Genomic DNA, 22976 nt, shown 5'->3' with positions numbered 1-22976 from the left:
GTTGTGGCAAAATGGCTTAAGGACAACACAGTTATGGTATTGGAGTGGCCATCACAAAGCCCTGACCTCGATTCTATAGATAATTTGTGAGCATATCTAAGAAAAGTGTGTGCGAGCAAGGAGGCCTGCAAACCTGACTCAGTTACTCCAGCTCTGTCAGGAGGAATGGGCCAAAATTCACCCACCTTATTGTGGGAAGCTTGTGGATGGCTACCCAAAACATTTGACTCAAGATAAACAATTTTAAGGCAATGCTACCAAATACTAATTGAGTGTATTTACATTTCTGACTTGCTGGGAATGTGATGAAAGAAATAAATCATTCTCTCTACTATTATTCTGACATTTCACATTTAAAATAAAGTGGTGATCCTAACTGACCTAAAACAGGGAATTTTTACTTGGATTAAATGTCAGGAATTGTGAAAAACTGAGATTAAATGTATTTGGCTAAGGTGTATGTAAACTTCTGACTTCAACTGTACATATATAAACTCTGGGTTTAGATGGATAAACCATAATCCAGCTAATGGCATGAAGAAAAAGTGGAGAAGCCATCATTCTGTTTCAGTTTCATCAAGAAATATTCACCCTCTCGAGAGGATGTTACAATGATTATTGGATCGCTCTTCCTTTGAAGTGCACCTTATGAAGGCTTCATTATCACTACATAGATGCTTCACAAATCATCTATTTCATATAGCAAGCTCTGTTAAGATTCATAATGTGGCAGAACGTTTTGACATAACCATTCAATTATCTGTTAATTTATTAATCATTATTATTGCACGAAATACACTTATAGATTTGTGACCATTTATGTTGTGCTAATAAAGCCCATATGAATGTTTTTATGGAGCTTTCATGAAATGCAATTCAACTGAAGCAGGAACGATTTATTGAATATAAGGAAATGCTACTATGATATAGTAAACTGCATGCTTGCAAACATTCAATTTCCTTTGAATTACATCACATCTCTCCATTTTAATTATTCCAATCGTTCTCTGCATATAGAGTGGTGCACCGCATAGCACCAGATCTGGAATGTAGCCTTCATTTAGAAGTGTGTGTGTGTGTTTACTGCAGCCCCAATTAAGCAACACCATAGTAATGCACATGTACTAATGAGAGTCTAAATATGTCTTGACGTTGTAAGGACATGTCCTGAATGATGTTGTCAGGCCTGCAGCTTGGGGAAATCAACTGGGAAACTGATTTGACCAATGAGTTGGTCTCGGACCACAATCAATGGCCTGTCAGGAAGAAGATTGACTTTTTACAATACTAGGACGTGGCATTACTGTCAAGACTATGTGTTAAACACAGTCCTCCCAATACAGCATCAAAATGCCACCCTAGGTGTCATGGAGTGCTATAATAAGAAGTAAGCAGTAAGTTAACTGTTTAAAGGACACCTTCGCCACTTTTAACATTTTGGTTGTTATTATGAAGTATTTAGTTATGTCCTACACAATTTTTGTGTAATTTTGCGATTTAATGTCTATTGACTATTTAGTGATGTTTTCAAGTAGGATCACTGTGATGGCTAATAAAATAAATTATGGGAAGTCATTTTCAGTGTTCTATATAACCCGTCTGTAGTTTTCTAATCATATTGGAACTCTTTGCTGTATGTTGCTCTGGTTGTCTTCATCTAATAACATCTGGACATTTTTTAAATAGATGCTCAAAACTGTTGTTTAAGATTGTTAAGACTGTTATTTTAGCAAGCACTAATATTTCACATTCAGCAGTCTTGCTAGCTAGCATACAGTAACTATAGCTGTGTTCGAATACTCATACTAACTGCACTAACCTATTATTTGTGATGTAAATTGAGTATGTAGTATGCTCATACGTATGGATATAGTTAGTATGCCAACATTCCCAGTTACATTCACATGTGTTGTTGTTGTGTATTGCAGTTGATTGGTGACAATGACATGAGCATATACTCAGAATGACATTCCTGCAAGCATTATATATTTACAACCCCAAAGTAATGTGAAATGCACTCATAACTTATGACACACAGTAAGCAATACATTTAGACTAAGCTTCATCTGGGCTTGACAGCCAGCTAGCTAAGCTGACTGAAGGCTAACTAGGCAGAGCATTACATCATGGGAGATGAAATGGCGCCGGAAGAAATGGCAGCAGTTTTACGGGCGCCCAACCAATTGTGCTATTATGTGTATTTTTTTGCGTTATTTAACTTATTTTGTACAATGTTTCTGCAACCATATCTTACGGCAAAAAGAGCTTCTCGATATCAGGACAGTGATCACTCACCTCGGATTAGACAAAGATTTTTTCTACAACAAAGACGACGCACAAGACATTCTCCAAACATCCCACAGGACTGTTTTGCTATCACAGACTGGAACATGTTCCGGGATTCTTCAAATGACATTGAGGAATACACCGCATCAGTCACTGGCTTTATCAATAAGTGCATCGATGACGTCGTGCACACAGTGACTGTACGTAAATACCCCAACCAGAAGCCAAGGATTACAGGCAACATTCGCACTGAGATAAAGGGTAGAGCTGCCGCTTTCAAGGTGCGGGACTCTAACCCGGAAGCTTACAAGAAATCCCGCAATGCCCTGTGATGAACCATCAAACAGGCAAAGCGTCAAGACAGGGCTAAGATTGAATCATATTACACCGGCGCCAACGCTCGGCGGATGTGGCAGGGCTTGCAAACTATCACAGACTACAAAGGGAAGCACAGTGACACGAGCCTAGCAGACGAGCTAAATCACTTCATGCTCGCTTCGAGCAACACTGAGGCATGCATGAGAGCAGCAGCTGTTCCGGACGACTGTGTGATCACGCTCTCCGTAGCCAATGTGTGTAAGAACTGTAAACAGGTCAACATACACAAGGCTGCGGGGCCAGACGGATTACCAGGACATGTGCTGACCAACTGGCAAGTGTCTTCACTGACATGTTCAACATGTCCCTGATTGAGTCTATAATACCAACATGTTTCAAGCAGACCACCATAGTCCCTGTGCCCAAGAACACAAAGGCAACCTGCCTAAATGACTACATACCCGTAGCACTCACGTCCGAAGCCATGAAGTGCTTTGAAAGGCTGGTAATGGCTTTCAAAAAGAGAGACAGCCTATAGGGAGGAGGTCAGAGACCTGGCAGTGTGGTGCCAGAATAACAACCTTTCCCTCAATGTAGCCAATACTAAGGAGATAAGGACCGAGCATGCCCCCATTCTCATCGACGGGGCTGTAGTGGAGCAAGTTGAGAGCTTCAAGTTCCTCTGTGTCCACATCAACAACAAACTAGAATGGTCCAAACACACCAAGACAGTCATGAAGAGTGCACGACAAAGCCTATTCCCCCTCAGGAAACAAAAGATTTTGATTGGTTGCATTACTGCCTGGTACGGCAATTACTCGGCCTCTGACCGCACTACAGAGGGTAGTGCGTACGGCCCAGTACATCACTGGGGTTAAGCTGCCTGCCATCCAGGACCTCTACACCAGGGGTTGTCTGAGGAAGGCCCTAAAAATGTTCAAAGACCCCAGCCACCCCAGTTCTCTCTACTACCGCATGTCAAGTGGTACCTGAGTGCCAAGTCTCGGACAAAAAGGCTTCTCAACAGTTTTTACCCCCAAGCCATTAGACTCCTGAACAGGTAATCAAATGACTACCCGGACTATTTGCATTGTGTCCCTCCCCCCAAACGCTCTTTTTACGCTGCTGCTACTCTCTGTTTATCATATATGCATATTCACTTTAACTATACATTCATGCACATACTACCTCAATTGGGCAGACCAACCAGTGCTCCCACACATTGGCTAACCTGGCTATCTGCATTGTGTCCCGGCACCCGCCACCCACCACCCGCCACCCGCCAACCCCTCTTTTACGCTACTGCTACTCTCTGTTCATCATATATGCATAGTCACTTTAACCATATCTACATGTACATACTACTTCAATCAGCCTGACTGTATGTAGCCTCGCTACTGTATATAGCCTGTCTTTTCACTGTTGTTTTATTTCTTTACTTACCTGTTGTTCACCTAACACATTTTTTGAACAATTGGCAGGAGCCTGTAAGTAAGCATTTCACTGTAAGGTCTGTACAACACCTGTTGTATTTGGCGCACGTGACAAATAAACGTTAATTTGATTTGATTTGATGAAATGCACACTGCGACTTGTAGTGTGCTGTAGACGAGGGCAATACAGATGCTTCAACATGTCAAAAACAAGGAATCATGAATATCAAAAATGTTATGTTATATGTTATGTTGTGTTATGTTATGTTATAACATCAAAAATGTTATATCAAATCTTACAGTAGTGCATATATACTAACAGTATAATAACGGGTTATAAAGTGGTGGAATTTTCCTTTAATACGTGGTGTGGAAGTAGACAGTGAAAGGGAGTAACAAGTTCAGCCTGTACTAATGGCAATGCTAATGCATTAGCGTATTTAACCTCAGCAATTTTACTCAGTGTGCAAGATAACTATTCAATTCTTTATCCTCTGAGTTGATCCTTTGATATAAGATTCCTTTATCTAATCCATTCAGCATCTATCCCAGCCAGGCCAATGGAGTGGTTAAACAGGGACGAGTAATTAAAATCCGCTCTTTCCTTCAGAGTGCAGATTGGGGGTGAATGGCTCAGCTTCACTCATGGTCTATGGGTGGCTTGCTCTCCTCCAAGCAATTTGAACCAGAAATTCAACCGCTCACTGTGAGAATGAGTAAATGGCTAATCTCTATTGTCCCAGGAGAGCATTGGGAGCCAAATGTAAACCCTTTCTCTTCAATACGGTCAATGTGTCACTGTTATTAGAGTTGCTGCATCACTGTTTAGGGTCTCATATTGACATGGGTCCTATATCATGTCTCAATACTCAAAAATGGCTTCCTTTCCACATTCACCTTCCCTACAAGGCAGATGAAACAAATGTATATGTGTCCATCATATTTCATCAAGCGATGGCCATTGAGATAAGTGGCTTTGAGCCTAAGGAGTCACCGTTGTTTTAATATAATGGATACACAACTAGTATATCTAGAACCTGCATGCATTTGGTGTAGACTTGGTGTTACTTCCTCTACTAACCATGGGCTGAATCCTGACTAGAGATTTGTGCACGTAACCTGTGTGAATCATCCATTGATGTCATTGGGAGATTTAGATTCTTCCTTAGGTGCTTATTTGCGGCCGTTTTTTTCCCAAACTGAATGCCGTTTCAGAACCCATGTGGACTCTCTCGCTCTCATTCTCTCTCCATCTCTACCTTTCTACCTCTCCAGAATGAAAGAAATTGCAATCACAAGGGGATACAATGAAAGCCCATGAAAGAGAGCGAGAGCTAGAGAGGGACAGCAAGAGAGGGAGGCAGGGAGAGCGAGAGAGAGGCAGAGAGGGAGAGAGATTTCTGGCCCTATCTTTTACACTCCACACTGGCAAATGTGAGTCCAATTTCATGAAGGTAAAATGAAAGAGGTAATTTTGTGCAAGGTCTCTCAACCCCATCCTTAATGAATTCGGAGAGAGAAGGAGATGATCTTATTTCAAGTCAATTAGTGGTACTATCAATCACAAAGGCCCACTGAACATCATTCAATTTCGTGTGATTGAGCTATGAGACTGGGTCATGTGTAGGCCTACTGTAAGGCTGGCCAACCCTCCTCCTGAATTGCTTCTGAATGTGTGTCACTACACTGTCATCAAGACAATGTATTTGCCAGGTAAGGGCAATTGTATGGTATGAGCCATATTGGCCTCCTGAGAGGGTGAGTATCTGTTGTCCCTGAACCATGGATGTACATTTTTACAGTCTAGTGTTACAGTTACTTCAGAGCCTAGTGTGGGACTAACGGTTGCTTCAAAATGTATAGTTCGGTTGGAGCATGCGTTTTATAAAATCTCTATACAGTCTATAGGGTTGGTATATTCCATGTGGTATATGCCACTTACCCTCTTTCAGTCTTTCTTTGATTTGATGCGATAACATAGTACTGTAATGTGTTTGACGGAGAGACAGATCTCTACACTGGCTGTAGATCACTCTCAAAGGGTGTCAGACCAAAGCTTATCAGATCACAGGCTTCTGTGATATGCTCTCCACTGTCTGACTGGGAACATGGACATGAAGGACAGCTATAAAATCCCTAACCCAATTAGGCGCGGTGTATTCAGTTAGAGCCGTGAAATTGTCAAATTGGACGTTAAAAGAGCCTTACGCCACCACTTTCTATTTCAGTGTGAGGATTCAAGAAATGACTTGGTCCATACACTGACTTCTAATAGCTTCTATGTTTGGGAGTTGGGACCGTACAGTAGGTTATTCAACAAAAATTCTTTGTCCGATTGGATGTATGAACTGACTGGAATTTAAATAAAAGTGAACTCCTATTTTGGAATGTGATGCCATGCAAAACACAACTCCAATGCTAAATATGGGCTGGGCACTTCAATTTGACATCATGTAGAAAATATGCAACTCCCATTCTGCTTCACAACAAGTGTTTTTGGGTCCCTTAGATCTTGTCCCAGCCAACGCAGAAGCGCATCAATTGCCGTGATACATTTCTATCCTCTCGGAATGATTTCCCTTTGTTACACATCCGTCTGCTTTGTCTCCCCGAAATGGAATCCTCCTCAAAGTATGATTGAATGCTGAGGTTAATGGCCGACGTCGCTCTTTTGCCTGATGAGGTGAGGTACGCTTGAACCAGATGCCAATTCTGCAAACAGAGCAGATGCACGGCGCACCAGGGCTGATTTCCTTTCAATTAGTCTGAGCAATCAATGCAATCTGTGTTTGGTAATGTGCAACACTGTCACTGCTGCTGCTGAAGGGAGGAAGAGAGGGATGGAACAGAAGGCATGAGAAAGGCAAAAGAAAAGAGGTGGAAGTGAGGAAAGGAAAGAAAATCAAATCTGGTCCCCATGTTTAAATACTGTGTGAGGTGTTTGACAAAGAAAGATTGGAACTTTTGTTGGACATACTGAAAATATAGAAGTCTGTACTGAAGATCTGCTACACAATGCATATAGGCCTGGTTCCTATACCCACACGAGTAGAATGATGCAAGGTATTGGGCCATGCATTCTAAGTAGTATGTTAGTACGGACATTGGAACATTACCTAGAATTTGGCCTTTACTGATAGAGCCCATAGAAACGCATTGAATAACACTTTCAATAATGGCAAAAAAGACAGTAAAAAAATTATTCAAAAGGAATAAGGTTTTGATGTGTCTGTCCTATATCTAGGTGATACTGTATAAATAAGCTCAGGAAATATTTGTGTTTTTTGGACACATATTTAACCCCTTATTCTTGTTGGCACAAAACTACCTCCATACTTCCATTCCTTTGTACGGATTACCTTCAGACGAGTCCGTAGAGAAAAACGGAGAATAACATTGTGTTCGCGAGAGTCCATAATGGGGTCATATTAGTTTGTACTGTAGCTCAAAAGGTTCGGATGCTACAGAATGAAGTTGGCACATCAGCGTTACCGACTTCAGACGAGTCCAGTGACACTTGTGACTCTTCAGACAAGTGCCGTGACACGAGTCCTGTTTCTCCTTTCCATAGAGTGGTTTGTAGGCCAATAATTGTTTTGCAGGCCAAACCGTTCGGGCACTATAGACATTTTCTCATGGTCTGACAAACACCGCAGTAGCTCGGCCACCTTCCACCGCAGATGTGTAAGATTGAGATGCAGTCCATGCAATGAACCTGATACAGTGGGGAGAACAAGTATTTGATACACTGCCGATTTTGCAGGTTTTCCTACTTACAAAGCATGTAGAGGTCTGTAATTTTTATCATAGGTACACTTCAACTGTGAGAGACGGAATCTAAAAAAATCCAGAAAATCACATTGTACGATTTTTAAGTAATTCATTTGCATTTTATTGCATGACATAAGTGTGCATAGTAAAGTGTTGTGTTTTTTAATATTGAGGAATATTTCACTTTCTCTGGTCATAGGAGTAACAACATGAATTGGTGCATGAGGCAGAAGTAATGCGGCGTGACTCGAGTTTCACCATCAGATGGAAGACTGTGTCCCCTTTTCTCAGCAAGGAGAGAGGGAGAGAGAGAGGAGGGATGGTGAGTCGGTTGAGAGGCAGCCTCACCACTGCTCCCTCCCCTCAGCCTGACCACCAGATGTAGGCCATCCATCCAGTAAACAACAAAAAACTAATTATTATGGTCACTCAGCTGTGCCTCAATAGGAATACAGCAAATAAATGTTGTAAAATATCATTACAAAACGGTCTGAGAAGAACATCATTGGCAGGGCAATGCAAGCATAGCAATGTGCAATGCTTATGCATTTGGACTATAGCCTACTGCACAAACATCATTGCTACAGAATTGTTTTTAATTGCTTAAAGTTTCATGGGCTTACGTTTAAGTCATGATTTTAAAAAAAATCTGAGCGGTAGATCTCGGCTTGCATTTTGACTCAGAAAGTGATCTTGACTCAGAAAAGGTTGGTGTCCTCTGTTCTAGAGCGATCCTGGCGCACCCTAGGATGCCTGAGTTCCAACACAGCATGGACTGCCCGCTTTCCCCAAATCCTTTTCATACCTTCAAAACCCCAACAAATTAAATAATTGTCAATTTTCTACGAATGTCGAGTTATATATTTGATAAATGACAGTGATTTTTAGCTTGTCTTTCCTATAAACAGTGAGCCTTCATAAGAACCCAGATGAAGAGTGGGGTGCGTGGGAGGATGCAGTGAATCAGAGACTGAAAAGCCAGACGGAGGTCCCCATAGATGCAATACAAAGGGTGTTATCATCAAAGCAGCAGCAACATGCCACTGTTCTCTACTCCCATTCCAGCACCTTCTAATGATAATCCATAGTAACCCATTTGAGCTCTATAGCTCTAGACACAGGCTGCCGGCTTTTAAACCATAGGTGAGGTTTTCTTGGCTTTTATTTGGTACATTACTTCTCCTATAGCAGAGGACTCCAATCCTGACTTTGCGGCTCCCCAGTGTGTTCAGGCTTTTGTTCCCATGCATTACTACCCCCACCTGATATACCTAATCGATGCCTTGATAATCAATAGAAGTTTAATCAGACGTGTCACCCGGATCACGTAGTGGCTCTCCACTGCTCATCATGCTGTTTGAGGTTATATTCTTTAACTATAATACTTTAACGCCCGTATCAGGCAATTTCTATTGAAATACTATTTGTGACTCTGATCGGGTCACATATTTGAACATTCTCAGTTCAATACATGTTGAATAAATTATAGTAGCTATTATAGTAACTGGTCCGTGTGAGCCGTGTGGCTCATTTGGTAGAGCATTGCACTTGCAATGCCAGGGTTGTGGGTTTGACTCTCACGGTGGACCAGTATGAAGATGTATTCACACACGGTAAGTTGCTCTGGATAAGAGTGTCTGCTCAGTAACTAAAATGTCTATCATGATAAATGTTCTAGCAGCATGACACTAAATTAAGGTAAACATAAATAATATGGTGTGAATTAATTTTGGGTTTCAGTTTCTCTACTTCTCAAATTAGAACTGTAATTCATTTTTTTTTAAAGGTACTTTTGGTCAGATTATGAGACCTTCATCTTTGAGAGGATTAGAATGCTTGAAGTTATACCAAGAAGGGGAAGAAAAAAAAACGTGGTACTTTCTTCTCACATATTCTATATGATAAACCTTATCTTCTACGTGCCAAATGTTTAAAAAATATTTGACATATTCATCATCTTCCCCTGTCTACAATCACATACTGTGGTATCGGCTAGGCAAGCGAAGACCTTGCGTTCAAATGAAATGTGTGATATTCATTTCACAGTTAAATACACCCTCGTTTTATGCTGTGGCATTATTTCCAAACATGAAGCTAAAGTTAAGTGACATGTTAAATTGAAAGTGTTTGTTTGCCCATGAGGGAGAATGCAGTAGAAAACAATGAAGATAATGTCACATTTGGAATTTCATCCCTGTATTCCATTATTTCTGCATAGTGATGTTAAAAAAATGTTGGCAACCTTACTGTACCACATAATGTACAATTACTAGACAGTCACATTTGTGCTGAGTTTGACCATAAGGGTTACTTGAATAGTTTTTAATTAGTTAGTAATCACCTAGTATCTGCAATGTTTTAATATGTTGGAATCAATAGCACATTGAACTCAGAAATCACTCAGCCCAAAAGCCCTTCTTTGATAGCACATTCCAACAATCTAACAGTACAACACTTGGAGACAGTCTTTGTGGCAACTTTTTAAGTTTAAAGTTTGATCGTAATATAAAGTATAGAACATAATCATTATAACAATTATATGTTAGGAAGCCGATTTAGATCTTTGCAATGCTCCAACTCTTATCTCTGATTTAGATTATGTCCATTTTTAATTAGGAACGACTCTAAAGATGTAACTGGCTGGAGTTAATACTGGAGCAGGTTAAACAGTTTCCCTCTTGCTGGTGAGCCCAATGATTGGCAGGAAGTGAGAGACTAATTGCCCAGCTTTGGCAGACTCATCACCATTGAATAAAATGTTCAACTGACTTCTCCTCCTCTTATAAAAAGGGACTTGATAATGAGAGGGAAAAGATGAGGAATAAGGGAAGATATAAGGCAAGTCCACACTCTCTCTCTCTCTCTCTCCCTCTCCCTCTCCCTCTCCCTCTCCCTCTCCCTCTCCCTCTCCCTCTCCCTCTCCCTCTCCCTCTCCCTCTCCCTCTCCCTCTCCCTCTCCCACTCTGGTGAGTGTCCAGTGGTACGATGAGGCAACATGTGCCTAAAGAGTTTCTCACTGAAACATAATGATATAGATTGTTAAATGATAATGGTTTCAAAGTGAATCAGTAGAGTTGAAAGGAATGTAAAGTACAAAAGAGAACAGAAAAATACACCATTTGGGCCTATGACGGTACTGGGTCCTTGGAGGTTTCCCTGATGGCAGTGTCCCTGATGATGCAATAAACATAACTGAGATGAATGAACAAGTACAGTGCCTTCAGAAAGTATTCACACCCCTTCACCTTTCTATATATTGTTGTGTTACAGCCTGAATTTAAAATTGATTCAATTCAGTTTTTTTTGTCACTTACCACAACACACTCAATTCCCCATAATGTCAATGTGGAATTATGTTTTTCTACATTTTTACAAATGAATTAAAAATGAAAAGCTGAAATGTCTTAGGTCAATAAGTATTCAACCCTTTTGTTATGGCAAGCCTAAATAAATTTGGGAGTAAAAATGTGTGGACACTGTGTGCAGAAATAGTGTTTAACATGAATTTTTTCTTCCACTTTGACAGAGTATTTTGTAATCATTGACAAAAAAAAGTACAATTATATCCATTTTATTCCCACTTTGTAACACAAAAATGGGCTTGTCGTAATGGCTATAGCGGAATCAGTGGAATGGTATCAAATACATCAAACGTGGATCCAGGTGTTTGATGCCATTCCATTAACTCCATTCCAGCCATTATCATGAGCCGTCCTCCCCTTAGCAGCCTCCACTGGTGTGACTATTTTATGAAGACACTGTACATGACAATTCAAAGTCAAGTATCACTCCCTTGAGTATCATCAGTTGATGCAGAAAAATAGGTGTTCTTGGTGCTCTCTTGTAGGTATCAAACCTCTGTGTTTCTATTGGTTAATAAGGAGCTTAGGACAGACAGTTTAGGAAGAAGGAGAGGAGAACCTCTATATACTCAGCTGAGGGGCAATAGATCACAAAAGTGAAGGGAGAGGGCCAGTAGATAAGTAGTGAGCAAGAGGGAATGTGAGGAGAGATTTGCAAAGGCTATAGAGAAGGGACTATTCATCTGGCAGTCACTTGGAGAGATTGCAGGAGTCCTAGAGGGAACTAGAAAAGGAAGGAATCACTCCTGGCCTTGTACTGAAAATGTTGGGTCCTGAACACCGTTCTCTCAATGGTTTAGTTGAATTGCTGATCCCAAATTATGTGTTTAAAGTCACAGACTTGGAAACACACATACACGATAGAAGAACCAACCCATACATGTCATGTTCTTCTTTACTTGTGGGGACCTAACCCTAACCCTTACCATAACCCTAAGCCCTAACCCTTACCTTAACCTTAACCCGTAATCCTAACCCTAACCCAAACCCTACACCTAACCACTTACCCTAAATCTAACCCTACCCTAATTGTAAACCTAAACATAACCCCTTAAGCTTAAAATAGCCTTTGTCCTCATGGGGGGGGAATTTTCCATGTGGGTACTTTTGAGGATTCTAGGTCCCCACAAGGACAGAAAAACCAACACAAACAGGCACACACACACACACACACACACACACACACACACACACACACACACAGCGATAGTATTTCGGATCATGTACAATCTGCTCAGGGGACATGTTTTGAGTAACTGAATTAACACTGAAGCCGAGGTCAACGCTCCATACTGTACAGCCAAACCTTTCGTGCTGTGGCTAGCAGGGTTCAAACTTGTCAAAGACAGCTAGCTGCTTCACATCTGTGGGCCCTGCTTGCTTCACTCGTTAGGGAGGCTGAGATCTTGCAGTCTTCTCGCAGTTAGAGTGTAAGTCATGGGGAGACGAGGGAGAGACGGGGAAGACGAGGTAACGCTCCATCCTGCTGTTAGGGAGAGGTTCTCATCACGCCTCCTCAGGGCACAAGGCTTACCTGGAACAAGAGGTAATTAAAAGCAAATCAGTGTCAGTCTTCCAGCAAAGGTGTGGGCTCTGGGACCCATCAACTACCAACATAATAAAATGTTTCCTTCCACACTGCGGTGTCTAGAACATCCGGACTGTGAATTCATTCTGGAATATATAACTGTTACCGAAAGCCTCTTTGATTAACGTCTAGGTCTATTCAGGTTGACCATGACACCATACTATAGGTTTCTCAGAGCATTGTTTACCACCTGACTGGTGCAACTAGCCAAGTTAGGTGAACTCCAAAATATAATGGTTACTCTCTTTTTGCATAGAGAGAGAGAGAGATGTATATACAGTATATATATATATATATATATATATATATATAAAAGGGGTGGGGGAGGCGAGTAGACACCTAACTCAGCAGAAGTCACTCTGAGGTGTGTGCACACTACTCTGTGATGTCCTGAGGGCCAGATTGTGGAGACATACTCATGGTGGAGTGTCTTTCTTCGCGCTCTCCAACTTAAAGTGCACTGCCAACAAATAGCAGAAGAGCAGCATGGGAATCAGAGAGTTCATCATCAGAATTCAAAGAATCTTTGTATAAATTCTCAGGGCCATTATGGGTTACGCTTTGTGTAAAGTTATACATTGCTGTACAGCACAGTACAATATAAACTGGCATTTCATGTGCACTACTGTATGCAAATAATGATCCCAGTTCACCAAGTGAAAGAGCTTACATATAGGAATTATTATTAGCCAATAGAAACCATGGGCATTATATTTGAAATATAATATTACCTGCATTTCGTATTTTTTAACTCACAGAAAACTGAGCAACATCCTTGGAGTACATCACAATGTATGACATCATCCATTGTTGCGTGGGAACGGGTGGAAAAAGAACAGTGGTCCGTTTGACACATTTGAAGTTGCCGAGATGCATGAGGATGCGTTGCAAGTTTCTCTGTCAGCAGTTGTTTTGCATTGCCTTTGGCATTGTAAGCACTTCTGTCAGAACTAGTAACATTTCTGGATTAGTTTAGAACAAAAAAAATACCTCTAGTATGAGTCACTGCGATGGGTACTATAGATTGCCTATGGCCATTCTGTTTTCCAGAAACATGATCATGAGGGTGAGGTTATACCCCTTGGAGGGAGAAATCACGCTCTTCTGTTGGTCCTGTCCTTGAGTATGAATTGATTGTAAGGTATAGTCACAGTAATGGCATTTTCTCTTCCTGGTTCTTACTCACAGAACATATTGAATGTACGGTATTTCATTCATCATGATGAAATGTATTCATATCATGTTCCAGCTATATTATGTCACCTGTCAATGGATTCAGGTTAGCCGATGACGATGGATTAGAGTGCTTTAGGTGCTGTACTATAAAATTCACCATTCACAGCCTCTCTCTCTCTCTCTCTCTCTCTCTCTCACTCTCTCACTTTGTCTTTCTCGGTCGCTCTCGCATTCTGTATATCTCGCTATCTCTTCCCTCCCACTCTCTCCTTATTTTCCCCCATCTCTCTCTCTCTCCCCTTCTCTTCCACCCCTTCTATCTTCCTCTCTCTCGCTCCTGTCTCAGCAAGGACACCAGCAGGCTGACTCATTCACGATTTAGCTGTCAGCTCTGTCACCCTGATAGGATTGTACGGAGGAGGTTACTGTCAACATGTTCAGGGAGGGTGTATGGGTGGCGGCGTTACCAGGCTTGATTGCTTCATTGCTAATAATTGGAGAGACTACTGTTTGGTGAAATTTTTTAATGAATTGTGTCATATTTGGTGATTATATAATAATGCCTAGCTTGTGTGTATGTACGCATGTTTGTGTGTATGTATGCATGCATGTGTGTGTGTGTTTGAGTGTAATGTAAGTAGAGCCTGAAACAAGCCATAGTGTAACTGTATTCTACAACCCAGCCAGACTGGGCCAGACTTGCTCAGAGCATCTGGGCAACAGACAGCCCCATTAGCCCATAGGGTGCATTACTGCCAAGACAACAACAACAACATATGTCAGCATAATAATTGCATTAATGTTTTACATGTCTCAATGGGGTTGACTATGGGAAAAAAAGAAGGTGAATTAAACCCCCAACATTTTTATATTATTGTGGTCATATTTTGATGCACAATATAGTGTCAAGGATCAACTTAACCAAACTTTCAGGAAGAAAATAGCCTTAGGACTGCATTATAAATACTAGTTTCAACATATCCAAAGCTGTTAAAGGGAGAGTGAGATACTGTGAAGCCTTCCCTCCAAAACCCACCCATTTAGTGAGTTCATTACGTTTGCAAGGTACAAATTGTTTTCCTGCCCGCTAGGTATTGTCAATGAAGATGCAAGACGTTTGCTTGGCTCGCATGTAGATCAAACACCGTCTGCCCCGCGGACCCTCATTAATAGGCAAGGAATGTTTAAAGTAGTTTCAAGTGATCAACATGCTGGCAGGCCATACCCCTGTTGAATAAAAAATGAGTCCCAACGCTTTGAGAGGTGTAGATTAGACTCATATGTGGATTAGGCCCTGGGGATGTCAATGTTGGCCCACTTGATTGCTGTGTCCCACTGATAGATGGTCTCCTGTGATTTATTTCCACATCAAATGTTCATGTGTCATGAAACATGGGCCGTGGTGGGCTGTTGTGATATAATTGTTGTGACTGTCTTCCGATTTATCTTCCTGAGACAGTGCTACCCGCCTCTGCATACTCATCCTGGACACTGTATCCTCCATGCATACAACTCTCCAGAACGACTCACAACAATGCCCTACTTCACCGTAATCACCTTACTTACGGTACAATAAACATGCAAATGAATAAGTAAAGGGAGAAAACCAAAATCAAGGGAATCTACGATGAGATCAAAACCAGGGCACTCGAGGTTATGTAGATTGATTTGGCTGCGGTACTGGTTTGACTGAAGGGAGATTGAACTGGGGCGGCAGCAGAGGAGAAGGCTATAAGGCAGGGTTCCCCAACTGAATTTGACCCACGGGTGATTTTAATACTGTTCCCCAGTATTCTCATACATAATAGATAACAGAGACCGAATACAGACACTTTGATTGTATACAAAGCAAGGTTCTTCCGGTCAAATTGCAGTCTACAAATGATTTTTAATTATGTCCCGGCTGTCCTACCGTCCGCTCACAAAAAAATCAGACCGGGGCTGAATCTAGATGATCCCTGTTCTAGGGCCTTGGAGACTGACAGATGGAAAGGCCAGATGACGGGCATCACCGGATTGATGTCTCACGGTGGGAGCCGTTGCTCACACCATTTAAGCCGTGAGAACACTCAGGGTTCACATTAGCACCCATTTGGGCGTGTGTGTACATGTGGGAGCGAGATTGAGTGTGTGTGCATGCGTGTGAGAGAGATGAATGTGTTTGTATGTGTGTTTGTGTGCGCATATGTAGTTGTGAGAAATAGTGTGTTTGAGAGATAGTGAGTAAGTAGCTCACAGTTTCTGGGACTACCTACAGCTCCCCCACTCACTCCCTAACACTGGTCCCTATGGTTTTGGTTCTATTGAGTAGCCATAGTAACACGGAAAGTCGCAATGGAAGAGCTGATTTAGAACAAACACTGTAAATTAATGTGTCATCAAGAGGCGTGATAACACCAGGAACTACTTTTATCACAGCCGGTGAGAACAATGACCCAGTAACAAACCACAGATTAACACATTGGCACTTCACCGTTTTCAACTTTATCTGAGGGCTATTTGCTCTCACTCCCCGATTGAGAATCTCAACACTGCCATTTGAAACCAGACAAAAAAAAAGCTCGGAGGCATACTCCTGAGACCCAGCTGACATTTCATCATAAGAAAGAAATAGTGTTTCAGAGGAGCTCGACACGGTGCGCTCAACACGCATCCGGCTTTGACACATGGAACACTTCGAAATATTACAGCAGATATGCTGTGCTTTGCTAAAACCCCATCAAGCCAAAATGTGTATTACACCAGTGTGACGACCAATAGTTGATGTCTTCTATGTGACGAGCTAAAGCGCTAACGCTAACTTCATGCTGTCTCTTCAAACATGCATGAGCTGACTAGGGGCATTCTGGAAATACATGACATCTGCCTCTGATTCCACATCGCATCCACTCTGCAAAACTGTTTCAGTCATGATGAGGATGACTGCGGAAACCCGCAAAACTGTAAATCCCACTGCTGACACCAAAATGCGTTCCAAATAGCTTTGTTTACGAGACAGTGATTCTTCTTTAAAGGGATAGTTTGGTATTTTTATATGAAGCCGTTATTAAAAGTTTGGTTCACTCACGTTACTGAGGAATGTGATTGTCATTAGGACTTGATGCAGTGGTACATACTGTATGATAGATTTAAATGTATGTGTGTCCACCTCAAGACATGTTATTGTATGGTGTGTGTACATAAGCTGTTACAGTATGTCTGATATGTCTGATATTTGTCTCGTAGTTCCCCACTGCTGTTGTCTCAGTTGGACCAGGTCACTCTTCAAAAATAGATTTGACCTCAATGAGACTAACCTGGAAAAATATAGGGGGAAAAAACTATTAAATAAAACTACTTCCCCAGAGCCAGGTGAGCTGTACCCGAAGACATCTGGTCTTTGCGCTAATGCTAGTTAGCATTGGCTCACAAAACTACCACTAACTTCCTTCATACTGGACGCAGATGCATAGAAACGGTATCCACGAGTTCACCTGACGTAGATAAAGGGCCTCAAAATCCCAAACGATTACTTTAACTCGTCGGGCTGGGACAACACTTAAAAATATTAAGTGGCCCTGATATGGGCTAGGTACAGTTTCCACCACTCTCCATTTAGCCGGCGCCAGACCTGTAAATCATTGTTATGTTTTATGGCACATTTCTTCCACAGTGAGCAGTAACGGGAGGTTTGTAAGGCGTCTCTACCAGTGACAGAGAAACATTCTCTGTTCTTAAATTGATCTCAGAAGACCATATGGCGTGTCTTCTGTCTACATGACTTACCGTAAATTGGCTGAGAATATTGAGTCTCCACAGGGAGTCTTCGGAGTGTATATGTCCGTCATGCTCAGTACCGTCAGCGATTCGTCCTCCCCATTCAACATTCAACAACAGCCTTGTAGGTAAAGGATTTTTATTCTCTGTGAAACAATATTTAATATATTAACTGCAGGTCATAAATAGACAATTAATGGATCAGGCACTTCATTAATGGTTCAGGTATCGCATGTAAATGTATTTTGAAGAGGGAAGATCGAAAAATGGGCTTGGATATCAAACGTCAACACAGGATCAATACCAATCTCACTTCTAGGAATGTGGATCTAGGAAAATGATTGAGTGAGGAGTCTTAGCCTGTGTACCAAATGGCCGCCTATTCCCTACATAGTCCACTACTTTTGACCAGAGCCCATTGGGCCCTTGTAGAAAGTAGTGCACCATACAGGGAATAGGTTGCCATTTGGGATGCCGCCCATGACTCCTCTCTGTGATTTACCTAGACCACGAACATGTTGCAATTCAAATGATTTTGATCGATTCCAATGTCATTCAGGAGTAAGCCAGACACAGCAGGGGTTCAAACTCTAGAACCCAGTTCCTACATTTGAACAAAACTATGCTACATTTTATCTCTGGGACCCTCAGGATGACAAATCATTGCTAGATTATTGAATGTAAGTACATTATTTACCTTCAGAGGTGAATGTATCAAACCAGTTGCCGTGATAAAAGTGTTTTGTTGTTGTGCAGTCTCCTCAAACAATAGCATGGTATTTTCTCACTGTAGTAGCTACTGTAAATTGAACAGTGCAGTTCGATTAACAAGACTTTAAGCTTTCTACCCAAATAAGACATGTCTATGTCCTGGGAAATGTTCTTGTTATTTACAACATCATGCTAATCACATTAGCGCATGTCAGCTCAACCGTCCCATGGGGGGGACCGAGATCCCTTAGAGGTTAAAAGTAACTAGTCACCGCCCCTTTGAGTGAGGTCAGAGAGCATGTCAGCCTGCTGGAACTGTATACAATTACGGGTTAAGAATGAACATAGACATCAGATAGACACCAGATAGACATCAAGCTGCAGCTCACGTTTAATGTGGTTTAAACTTTGATTCTCAACACGAGGTAGAGACGATAAAATTACCTCCCGGACAATCGCTGGTACAGCTGATTAGCTGTCCTAAGTAAAGTATCTAGAAAACCGAATTTAAGTGGGACCATTCTATTACTGTCTTCAAACCATTGTGTTCTACTACTCTCATCACCCCACTGGGAACCATTGATACGGCTGGCTAGCTTATCTTTAAATAAGCATATTCTAGGATGAATGGAAGTAGAATAAACTCAGTAGCTCTGTTCTGGACTACATGATAAGTCACCAGATACCGGACGACGGCAGAGGACAACAACAGTAGGAGACGGGTGGGGACCTCTTTTGGACAATCAGGGATTTACAAGCATGCCGTGAAAATGCCCAACTCCCTTTCCGAGAATGCCTGGTTCAGACAGAAATACACGAAGTACCAAGACATTTACACGTAAATACATTCATGATTTCTTAGTCCAAACAGTTGGCGGTTCGTGTGCGAAGTATATGATAATTGTGAGAGTAGTTTCTTAATCTACCAAAGTATTATGTCTCTGTCCCTCTCTGCCCCCCCATCTCTTTTGTAACAAGCCTCCATATGGTGTCAGTCCTCTAGAGACCTGTTTTTACTATATTAGGTGTGTATGTTTATCATGTGTTACCATTTAATTAGCTAGTAAATAAGTAATTCAACCATTTGTGTAGTATTGAGTCATAAGTAAGGCTCGGGTTTTAGTAGATGCAGGAGGTTACGACTGTTCAGAATGATGATTAATAAGTTGATTATGATTAATAAATTGACTGTTTATAGATGTGATAGGTTAAGAGTTTAATTCGGGAGATGGTAACTCTTTAAAGAACCGCTCTTGTGGTGCCCCAATTCCTAATGAGTTAATTGTTACATGATTAATTTAATCAGGTAACAATTAAAAAATTATAGAAACAATTCTATAATCACATCCCTCTCTTAACAAAAACACTTTCACCATTTTCAATGTTTCATGCACAGCACATCAGATGGACACTTCACATATATAGTGTGTATGACATCACAAAATAACAACCAAACTGACATCAGCTTTTTTAGGTCACCTCTGCCCATTCCTCACGTTCTATGTTTAGAAATATTGTTCCAGTATTCGCTTCAGAATGTGTTAGAGTTTAGGCGGGAAAATGTCTGTGTAGACAAAGACATTATTTCAGTGAAGAGGGAGAGGGTGATAGCTGAATGTTCTGTCCTTGAATTACAACAGGGCGTGAGCTGTCAACCTCCCACCAGTTCCTTTCTCTCCTCCCCCCTCTTCTGGTGAGAGGGGGTCTGGTTGAAGTTATTTATTGCAAAGCTGATTTGACCTATTCAGACTCATCCTCCCAGGACATGGATCTGTGGTATTTTGGACAGAGGCCACACTTGTATTCAGCTATAAGAATGTATTTCCAATTCCAATCTCACTAGTGCAACTAAAGGGACTTTCATACTGGCTGGATGTGTATCAATCCCCTACAGATTGCCTTGTAGGGGTTCTGACTTTGAAAGCATGCCAAACATGTGTTACAGGGATATAGTCTAACATACTGCAGGTACATGCTAAGCATTATGGGATGAACCGGCCTCTAAAAAGTGAACTTCTGCCTTTTATTTGCAGTACTTGTTAGCTAAATCGATTCAAACCCAACCTACTCTACACTTCTATTCGGTATGAAGGCAACAATTGCTATTTATTTCCTCCCAGATATGTTTTGGATTGAAGATTATTTAGCCAATAGTAAATTCCCTGATTGTTCAAGATAACATTCCAAAAATGTGTTAGTCATCAATAATTTCCTGGTCATTTGTGGTGGTATTGGTACAAGTCAGTGTATTGTACTCTACCCCTGAGGGTATAAAACCTTTACGGGACTTCTCACACCACAAGGGGAAGGGGGGCAGGGCTGTCTGTCAGTCAGAGTGAGACTCAGGCAGTGCAGCTCTGACCTCCTGCACGGTCCTTCCTTTCAGAGGAACAAAAAAGGGACTACTTGCCCAGAGGAATTATTTCTGGGTCATTGAAGAGCATTTTTGATTCTGCTCATTTTGGTTGAGAGACAACATAGAATAATGTTCTCGTAACCTTATACGGATGAATACAGTGCTGAATTTGAACCCAAAAACTGCAAATGGAACGAACAATATTAGACCAATCTTCCGTTGACATCAGCACATGATTTGTGCGGAATATCTGAGTTTGAGCATGGATCTGAAGTTAGAATTCAACATTTAGTCTTGCTTGATATTTCCGCAAACATTCAGTTGAGGCTGGACTGAAAACACTACCCCTATAGTACAATCAAGCGACCTTTTTCAGTAATGGGCATTCCAAATCTTTTCAGTGAGCCGCATCATTTTGCCCTGTTCACGTAAAAGAACCGCATCATTTGGCTCCCAAAGGGCTCTTCATTCAAAATGCTTTTAAAAAAATTGCCGTAGAACCACGAAGAAATGCTCCTCTCTAATGTAAAGCCCAAAACGTATTCTAACATTATGTCAGAGCGTGATATGCACCTCCAAATACATATAGCTTGGATAAGAATTACGTGCTCTTCCCACTATTTTTTTCTAAAGTGAGGATTCACCATCTTCAGAAAATGATTGTATAACTTACCGACAGATAATCGTTGTTTGAAGCTCCACAAGCGGTAGTAGCAGTATGCAAATCACTGGCAGGTCTGATGCAAGATCACCAGAAAAGGGCATGCACAGAGCTACATTTGCCAGACAGACGTTAGCTGGATGAGGAAGAGATACGAGGAGGTACAAGACAGGATTCCCGAGGGAGGGGAACAAAAGAGCCTCCACCTGGGAACCCATACAATGGGTGTACATGCCAACAAAGAATGACCTTCAACTCGCAACACAGGGCCCTGTCTGAGAATGTCACAGATAACGCGTGCAATCACCAGACTGAACTTCCAAGAGCTTTTCTCTGCAATGAATAACATCCATTGTATTCAAATTGAAATAATTGCTGGTGTACAGTACACACAATCACACTCAAATCAAGAGAAATAACCAATTCCCTGAAAGCTAATAGTTAATCATCCATTTAATCAAGCAACTAATTTGATCATTTTGGGGTGGCAGGTAACATAGTGGTTAAGAGCATTGGGCCAGGAACTGAAAGGTTGCTGGTTTGAATCCCCGAAGCCAGCAAGATAATAAATATGTCGATGTGCCCTTGAGCAAGGCACTTGACCTTAGATGAGTAAATGGGATTTTAACCATTTTTAATGCAGACTTTACAGAATATTTTGGAAGAGCAATTTATGTTCTTCCATGCAGAAGAGAATGGGCTCTTCATCATTGTCCATCAATCATTTCAAGAGCAAGTTTTGTTGAGTATTTTAACAGCAAGCTGCCCAAATGCAAAGTAATCCTACACATAGGAACATTACCTGCAAAGCAAGCACATCACAGTACAATATAACACTGTCATTTCAAATACTCTTTGGTGGCTTGCATTACTATATGTTCCTTAATTTGCTTCTCATAGAAAACTGAGATCTGAAGTATTTATTTGATCACCTGCCCACCTGTTTTTAATTAAGTATCCCTCTCCAAGCTGAAGCACTAGGCGAATAAGAACAATGAAAATTCCATATCATTCTTGAAAGGTGTGTTCCTGACGCCTCAAGGAAATAATTAAGTGTGGAGTCTCTTTGGAGCTGTGCAATGCCTCCCACTGCGTATGTAAAGTGAAAGGAGTGATAGAGACTAGGTGTGCATGATCTAACAGCATCCATCACTTGAAATGTGTCATGTGCACTGATAGTGCTCAATAATAAATCACATACAATCACATTCACTCAGAGTTATGGCATAATCATACAGAGCGGATGGCTTGCTTGACCACAGTTGCAGCCTTTTTTGCTGTTTTAAATGAATCATTATGGTTATTAAACTACTAGACCGTAACCAACACTACCACCTTGATAGTCAGTTTTGACCCATTGGTGATGAATGATATCATATTGCACTAGAAACGCCCTCATGGGAACGTAACCCATATCATCATTTATTCAATATGTATAGGTCTGCAATCAATAACTAGCTCAAATTATAAATGTACTTATGATGAAAACGAGAAAATTCCGAAAGTCAATCGTACATCACTAATTCAAAATGTGTTGAATAAATATCAGAAAAAAATT

The 22976-nt window shown here is 41.2% G+C and overlaps 1 long non-coding RNA gene across 1 annotated transcript; it reads right to left on the bottom strand.

Annotated features, from left to right (window-relative positions):
• Window positions 1-12184: 12184 nt before the first annotated feature.
• On the bottom strand, window positions 12185-21535 carry LOC116374086 (uncharacterized). Its single transcript, XR_004209901.1, has 3 exons — window positions 21431-21535; window positions 17700-17836; window positions 12185-12704 (listed from the first exon to the last, which is right to left on the bottom strand). It is a non-coding gene; the product is annotated as an uncharacterized LOC116374086 (long non-coding RNA).
• Window positions 21536-22976: the final 1441 nt, after the last annotated feature.

This window comes from Oncorhynchus kisutch, linkage group LG5 (assembly GCF_002021735.2).
Source record: "Oncorhynchus kisutch isolate 150728-3 linkage group LG5, Okis_V2, whole genome shotgun sequence".
Taxonomy (NCBI): Eukaryota; Metazoa; Chordata; class Actinopteri; order Salmoniformes; family Salmonidae; genus Oncorhynchus; species Oncorhynchus kisutch.
This window is presented reverse-complemented; position numbering and strand designations above follow the sequence as displayed.